The following is an 8,263-nucleotide window of genomic DNA, read 5'->3' as shown; positions in this document are numbered from 1 at the left end:
CAAAGAAAAGGCAACTTTAGTTGTGTCCATGGTCTTGGATATGGAGAATCCAAAAGAAGGCAAAAGCAAAACAAAAACCAGGAACTGATGCCTATCCTGACCTCATTCAATACCCTTCCCCTACCTTCCACACAGCAGCAAGGCTGTACTAACTGACCCAAAGACTGGACAAATGGACTTCCAGCCGAACCCAGTCTCACACTCTACTCCCATCTACCCCCACCACCACACTGCCTTTCTCTTTCTGGTACCATGTAGACCCTATTTCTAGGCTATGGAAGTTTTCTCAGCCATTACAGACCACCAGCACTTTTTTATATGCCTTTAGGAGAAGAAACTTGCTATGCGGCACAAGAGATGGTTAATAGCATGGATGACAGCCCTGTAGTAACAGTTGTTCAAGGTTCTAAACTGCCAGTGCCAGGACAGAGAATTAAGGAATAGAGGGAAAGAAGGACAAGACACTGGTATAGAACACTATGTGTGTTTGTGGGGGGTTGGTAGTGGTGGGGAACTCTACAACATTCCAGCAAACCTAAGGGAAAGAGCTCAGAATGCACCTGGAACTAATTCTATCCACCCAAAAATCACTTAGAGACCTAAGCTAGTGAACTGGCAGTTGTCTACTGTGGAAGAAGACTGAGACACTTTGAGATCTGCTCCCCCACCCCACCAAGGAAACTGCTATCAGAAGGAATAGAATCAGAACATGAATAGGGGAAAACCAGGGTCAGGGAAAGACTGAAATTACCAAAGATCTCAGGAAGAAGAAAACTTAAACTTAAGTATAAGCAGATAAATCAATAGGGAAAACATTAACCACAGGACATATGACTTCCACGTCTAGTAAATGAGTTCAGACATCTATGAATAAATACTTCAAAACAAAGGAGAACTATCTAACACTTGATAATAATCTAACACTGTGGAATGTGAGTACATGGAACCACAGCATGCTGTTCCTGAGTGGTCAGGAAGAGAAATGGGAATTATGAGAGCAGAGTTTAATACCCAGCACCACAAAAATAATGGGAAGATAGAAAAACTAGAATCTATGATGGCAAGTCTTACCAAAGAAAGAAAAGAGAAAATATTTTGAAAATGCAAATTTATAGAAGTAAAAGACAAACTAGGAAAAAAAGAAGTGAAACCAGTAACATTAAAAGATGATATGGTTTCTATGCAAGCAAAACTGATCTAGAAAACAGGATGCCTAGAGACAACCAAAAGATTCTTGTTCTCCCAGATCGTGTTCTTCTAGAAGAAAATGGCAAGATGAAAAACATGAATACTGTATATCAAGAAGTAATACAAGATAGCTGCCCATAACTTCTGAACACACAAAATGAAATATCAATTGAAAGAATTTATATGTTCCATCCAGAAAAAAAAAGAAAACTAAACTAAACTAAACAACCCTGCAAGTTCCGGGACCATAAGAAATAGCTGCAGAAGAAACACAAAGAAAGAGTAGGGGACAGGTACAATGAAATCTTTAAGAGCAACTGAGTAGAAATTTGTACTCATTATGATCCTCCTCAAAAGCAAATAACTATGCACCAGGCAGGTCCTTATGATAGGCCTGGGGCTTGCTAAGGTTATAACAGCATTGGTAGCGGAGCTGAGTTTGAAAGAATGAGGCTAGGCACCTATGGTGGAGGGTATGGAGGGTATGATGACTACAGTGGATATTATGATGAAAATGGCTTTGGGTAAGACAGATTTGGAAAAGACCTCAATTACTGTTTTTCAGGAATATATGACCAAAATATGAAGATGGTGGGTCTACTTTCTAGAGTACAACAGGTCATTGTATGCAGATGATAGTATTACATTACAGAGCTACTGAAAATAATGTTTACAGTTTTTTTCTCATCACTCAACCCTGTTCAAGAATACATTGAAATTGGACCTGATGGCAGAGTGAATGGAGAAGCAGATGTTGAATTTGCTGACCAAGAAGATGCTGTGGTAGATGTTAAAAGACAAAGCAAATATCCAGCACAGAAATGTAGAACTCTTCTTGAAATTCACATATAGAAGGAGCAAGCAATGGTGCTTACAAACACAGACATGTAGCCTTCTTCAGCAGGAGCAAGTGGTGGTTCTTATGGTAGCCAAATGATGGGAGGCATGGGCTTATTACTTCTTTTTTTATTTGAGTTTCAATTCCGGGAACAAAACAAGCATTTCCATGACATAGTACAATAAAAAAGATGGGGAGGAGGCAGAGCAAAGATGGTGGCTGGACTTGTGCGAGCTCCCCACCAGATCCCTCCAAAAACCTATAAAAAATGGCTCTGAACAAATTCTAGAACCACAGAACCCACAAAATAGCAGAGGGAAACAGGGCTCCAGCCCAGGACAGCCTGGATAGTTGCTGGATGAGGTCTATTGCACACGGAACGGAGGGGAGCAGAGCTCAGCGTGGACAGCAGCAGGACCAACCAGACCAGGAGCTGGGCACAATAGGCCCTAGCGCCCTGAATCAGTAAGTTGTGGCAGTTACCAGACTTCTCAACCCACAAACACCAAAGACAACAGAGAAGGTTGGTGGGAAAAGCTGCAGGGGACAGAGTTCGTGGTTCAGCCACTGCTCCAGGGGCAGTGGGAGTGGCGCAGCTACAGAACTACAGCTGCAGTTACTTCCAGCCCCAGGTCCACCTGGTGGGAAGAATTAAGTGGTGGATCAGAGCAGCAGTGCAGATCCTGTTTAAGATTTGTGTCAGGTCCGGGTTGGGGGTTCTTGGGGAAGGAGGAGTGCTGGTGTGGCAGAGCTGATTGTATAGAAATAGCTCTGAAATGAACAGCGCATCCCCTCAAGCTTGGAATAAAGTACTCTTTGCTCTACAAGCAGTCATACCCGACGAAAAACTCAATGGTCAAGTAAGTTGGCTGGGAACATGGCCAGGCAGTGTAAACGAACTCAGATTCAGTCTCAGACTTTGGAATCTTTCTTTGGTGACAAAGAAGACCGAAACATACAGCCAGAAGAAGTCAATAAAGTCAAAGAGCCTACATCAAAAGCCTCCAAGAAAAACATGAACTGGTCTCAGGCCATGGAAGAGCTCAAAAAGGAGTTATAAAAGCAAGTTAGAGAAGTAGAGGAAAAATTGGGACTAGAAATGAGAATGATGCAAGAAAACCATGAAAAACAAGACAATGACTTGCTAAAAGAGACACAAAAAAATACTGAAAAAAATATTGAAGAAAACAGCATCTTAAAAACTAGACTAACTCAAAGGGCAAAAGAGCTCCAAAAAGCCAATGAGGAGAAGAATGTCTTGAAAGGCAGAATTAGCCAAATGGAAAAAGAGGTCCAAAGGACCACTGAAGAAAATACTACCTTAAAAACGAGATTGGAGAAAGTGGAAGCTAGTGACTTTAGGAGAAATCGAGATATTATAAAACAGAACCAAAGGAATGAAAAAGTGAAAGACAATGTGAAATATCTCATTGGAAAAACCACTGACCTGGAAAATAGATTCAGGAGAGATAATTTAAAAATTATTGGACTACCTGAAAGCCATGATCAAATAAGGAGCCTAGATATCATCTTTCAAGAAATTATCAAGGAGAACTGCCCTGATATTCTAGAGCCAGAGGGTAAAATAGAAATTGAAAGAATCCACCAATCACCTCTTCAAATAGATCCCAAAAAGAAAAATCCTAGGAACATTGTTGCCAATCCCAGGCCAAGGAGAAAATACTGCAAGCAGTCAGAAAGAAACAATTTGAGTGCTGTGGAAAAACAATCAGGATAACACAGGATCTAGCAGCTTCCACATTAAGAGATTAAAGGGCTTGGAATACGATATTTTGGAGGTCAATGGAGCTAGGATTAAAACCAAGAATCACCTACCCAGCAAAACTGAGTATCATGCTCCAAGGCAAAATATGGATTTTCAATAAAATAGAGGACTTTCAAGCTTTCTCAGTGAAAAGACCAGAGCTGAGTAGAAAATTTGACTTTCAAACACAAGAATCAAGAGAAACATGAAAAGGTAAAAAAGAAAGAGAAATCATAAGGGACTTACTAAAGTTGAACTGTTTTGTTTACATTCCTACATGGAAAGATGATGTGTATGATTCATGAGACCTTAGTATCATAGTAGCTGAAGGGAATATGCATATATGTGTGTGTATGTATGTGTGTATGCATATACATACATATGTGTGTGTCTATGTATGTATATACGTAGGTGGGCACAGGGTGAGTTGAATATGAAGCGATGATATCTAAAAAAATAAAATCAAATTAAGGGATAAGAGAGGAATTTATTGAGAGAGGGAGAAAGGGAGAGATAGAATGGGGTAAATTATCTCACATAAAATTGGCAAGAAAAAGCAGTTCTGTAGGAAGGGAAGAGGGGGCAGGCAAGGAAGAATGAATAAATCTTGCTCTCATTGGATTTGACCTGAGGAGGGAATACCATACACACTCAATTGGGTATCTTACCCCACAGGAAAGAAGGAGGAAGAAGATAAAAAAGGGAGGACAATAGAAGGGAGGGCAGACATGGGGAGGAGGTAATCAAAAACAAACACTTTTGAAAAGGGACAGTGTCTAGGGAGAAAATTCAATAAAGGGGGATAGGTTAGGAAGGAGCCAAACATAGTTAATCTTTCACAACATGAGTATTGTGGAAGGGTTTTACATAACGATATGCATGTGGCCTATGTTGAATTACTTGCCTTCTTAGGGAGGGTGGGCAGGGAGGGGAGAGAATTTTGAGCTCAGAGTTTTAAAAACAGACGTTCAAACACAACAACAAAAAAAGTTTTTTCATGTAACTAGGAAATAAGACACACAGGCAATGGGACATAGAAATTTATCTTGCCCTACAAAAGAAGAAGGGAAAGGGGGGTGGGACGGGAGTGGGGTGACAGATAGAAGGGCTGACTGGGGAACGGGGCAACCAGAATATATGCCATCTTGGAGTGGGAGGGAGGGTGGTAATGGGGAGAAAATCTGTAATTCAAACTCTTGTGAACATCAATGCTGAAAACTAAATATATTAAATATTAAAAAAAACAATAAAAAAGATGATTGCACATGAAACTGCAAATCTGTCATGTACAACTTGCTATTCCCTCCAAATATACAACAAAGTTATCATGTAAATTTTGTTTTCCCCTTTTTTCTTCCCTTCTCTGCCAAAGATGGCTACCATTAGGCATAAATATGTATGTGCATATCTATCTATCTGTCTGTCTATATGTGTGCATGTAAAATGATTCTATATGTACTTCTATTTATTAGTTCTTTCTCTGGATGCAGATAGTATCTCTCTTCATGTGTCCTTTATTTTTAATTTTTGTATTTATAATAGTCAAAATGACTGAACTGCTCGAAGTCATTCTTAAAACAATATTGTTGTTACTATATACAGTGTTCTCTTAGAAGCATGGTCTTGTTAATCCAGTCCAGTTACAGTAGTCCAGCTAGCCAGGAGCTGAGTGGGGGGTTAAAGAGGAGGCATGAGAGTGAATAAGACCAAGTTTTACAGGAAAACTCCAGTGACTTTTAATCAAACATTACATAGGGAGCCAAGAAGTGATGAACAGCATCTAGTACAGTAGCTGGAGTTGTGCATCTGTATGAGTGAATGGAATGGGAGGGCAATTTGGCATTTCCAGTATGAGTGGTGGATGGGGAATGTAATTCTAATCACTGACTCAAGATCAAGGTTTTTTTGTTCATTTTTGTTTTATTTTTGTTGTTAAGAAAAGCAAATAAAGTTTAAAAGTTTTGTAACACAAGCTTGTGATTTCTGCTTACTGTAAATGAAATCGTAATTGTTTTGAAAAAATTTATCTTCAATATTTTTAAACAAAAACATTCACCTAGGATATAATAATAAAGTTGAGTAAAGACTATAACTGTTAAACAATTTCAGCTTTTCTTAAGGTAGTTATGTTGTAGAAGTTTACTTAAGTAGTAAGCCTATTCATATTAAAGCAGTTTCAATTATGTTAAATGTTGTTCTTATATCATGTCACATGGGACACAAAGAAGTATGTGAAGATATACATATATATGCATATATGTGTGTGTATATCTGTGTATAAAAACAAAGGAATTGCATTTGCTATTCAAAAATGAAATATTTGGTATGTTCTAGTTTATTTCATTTACTATCTTGTAAGGCATGTATGTTTAATTTTTTTAAGTTAATGGGGAAAATTTTGAGATGCAATGAAGATATATCAGGATTTTGGTCTTGCTGTTCATATTAAATTATGAGGCCTTGATTTAGATCTTTCATTGTATTGTGATTTCCTTTTAGGTGTATTGCACTAAGTGAAGCTTGTTAAATAAATTTTCCTTTCAAAAACTGGGGGAAAAATGAAAGAACTAGAAATGCAACAAAGGAGAGTCATAAAAACAGGTATATGCCAAAAAATCCAGCAATCAAGTGATAGAGTACTAATTGAAGGTGTGGAAGCCAATGCAGCATAGTATTATCTAGTCAATGTCAGATGTTCTGCATCATCCTAATGTTGGTAGAAATCCATAATTGTTGTTGTCACAAAGTGAAACTACATAACAATTGTTGCTTTGAATAGAATTGCATTAAAATAAATGAAGCAGAACTAATCATAAGAACAAAATTCTCACTTAGAAAAGGAATAGGAGCAAATAAAAATCCTAAAAACATATTGGATTCTGAAATGGAAGAAAATATAAACCTATCTTTCATAACGTTATATGTAAGTAGTTTTTGAAGGAAATGAGAGGCATTGATTTAGTGAAGAAAAACTGATTAAATGAGAAAAAAGCAATCTCAATTCAATTATTTACAAGAATTCTATTGAATTCTAAATTCCATTGTTTATAAGAAGTACATTGAAAAATCAAAAACACATTCATTAAAATTAAAATAAGTTTGGAATATTTTGAATGCATCAGGTGAATCCAAAAAAGCAGGAATTGTAATCATGTTATTCATCAAAGCATAAAATAAAAATCTAAAGGATAAGAACAGATAAACAAGGAAATTACACAGTCATTAAAGAAATCAAAAACAAGAAACCAACGTCAGTATCCAACTGGTATGTTTCAAATGGCATAACATCGAAATTTATAAAGGGAAAATGAACTGAATTGTAAAAAATTAAATGTTTTAACTCAATCACATTAAGCAGGTTTAATATTCCTCTCTCAAAGTTCACTAAACCAAATAGGAAGATAAACAAAAAAGTAAAATATATAATTGAAGACACTGTTGATGAATTTAGTGCTAAAGGCACTTTTTGATTGGGACCACTAAAAAATGCATATTTCTCAGAATTACATAGAATTTAAAAAATAACTGTATATTAGGAAATAGAAATTGAAAATCGATGTAAAAAATCAAAAATACTAATGTTAGATCTTCAAATGAAGATGTTAAGGAATCTAGTGTTAGAAAAAGAAATAGAATGGTCTGGAGAATAGCTATCAAAGGGGAAGCAGAATTTTTTTGTCTACATGGATTTTCAGAAGATTCTCAATTATTAAAAACAATATCTATATTACACAAATTATTCTCAAAAAAGAGAAAGAGCTCTATAAAATTTCTTTGCTGAGATAAATACCCAAACCAAAGAAGTATAAAGAAAATAAAGAAACACATATTGTGGTATCATTAACAAATAGGGAGTGAAATACTTTAAAAAAATTAGCAAAAATAATGCAGTAATTGATAAAAACAAACACAAATTATGACCAAATTTGTTTTATGTCAAGGATGTAAGGATGATTTAACACTAAAGAAAACCATAAAAATAAAGATATCCCAAGCATATTGTCTCAATAGATAGCAGACAAATGTTTTAACAAAGTTCAATACTCATTTGTGACTAAAAAATTCCCTTGAAATAAGAGAAACATGATAGATGGATAGATAGATAGATAGATAGATAGATAGATAGATAGATAGATAGATAGACAGATGGAGTAAGTATTTATTGTTTTTTGTGTGCCAGGCACACAATGCAGCACATAAATGAGATCTTGAAAGATGGGACAAGTACAAGACAATTCATGCAAGGTTCTTGGTAAGAAGGAAGAGAAGAATTCTGCATGATGTTGAGGAATGAATAAGGAAAAGATAGAAAGGAATTAGGAGGAAAAGAATTCCAGAAAGTGAGGCAAAGAATGAATGAGGTGAAACCTGATTGGGACATCTGAAATAATAAAGGAGACATCAATCAGGAGAGCAAGGCCTCAGAGCATAAATTTCTCCAAGGTGGCAAGGCACCTAGTAAAGAGGTAGAA

The 8,263-nt window shown here is 36.5% G+C and overlaps 1 pseudogene; it reads left to right on the top strand.

Moving 5' to 3' along the window:
• The first annotated feature begins 1,209 nt into the window (after positions 1-1,209).
• On the top strand, positions 1,210-5,546 carry LOC118851134 (annotated as a pseudogene).
• Positions 5,547-8,263: the final 2,717 nt, after the last annotated feature.

Source organism: Trichosurus vulpecula, chromosome 5, assembly GCF_011100635.1.
Source record: "Trichosurus vulpecula isolate mTriVul1 chromosome 5, mTriVul1.pri, whole genome shotgun sequence".
Taxonomy (NCBI): Eukaryota; Metazoa; Chordata; class Mammalia; order Diprotodontia; family Phalangeridae; genus Trichosurus; species Trichosurus vulpecula.
Note: the sequence above shows the minus strand (reverse complement) of the source record. Positions and strands in the feature narration are given on the sequence as shown.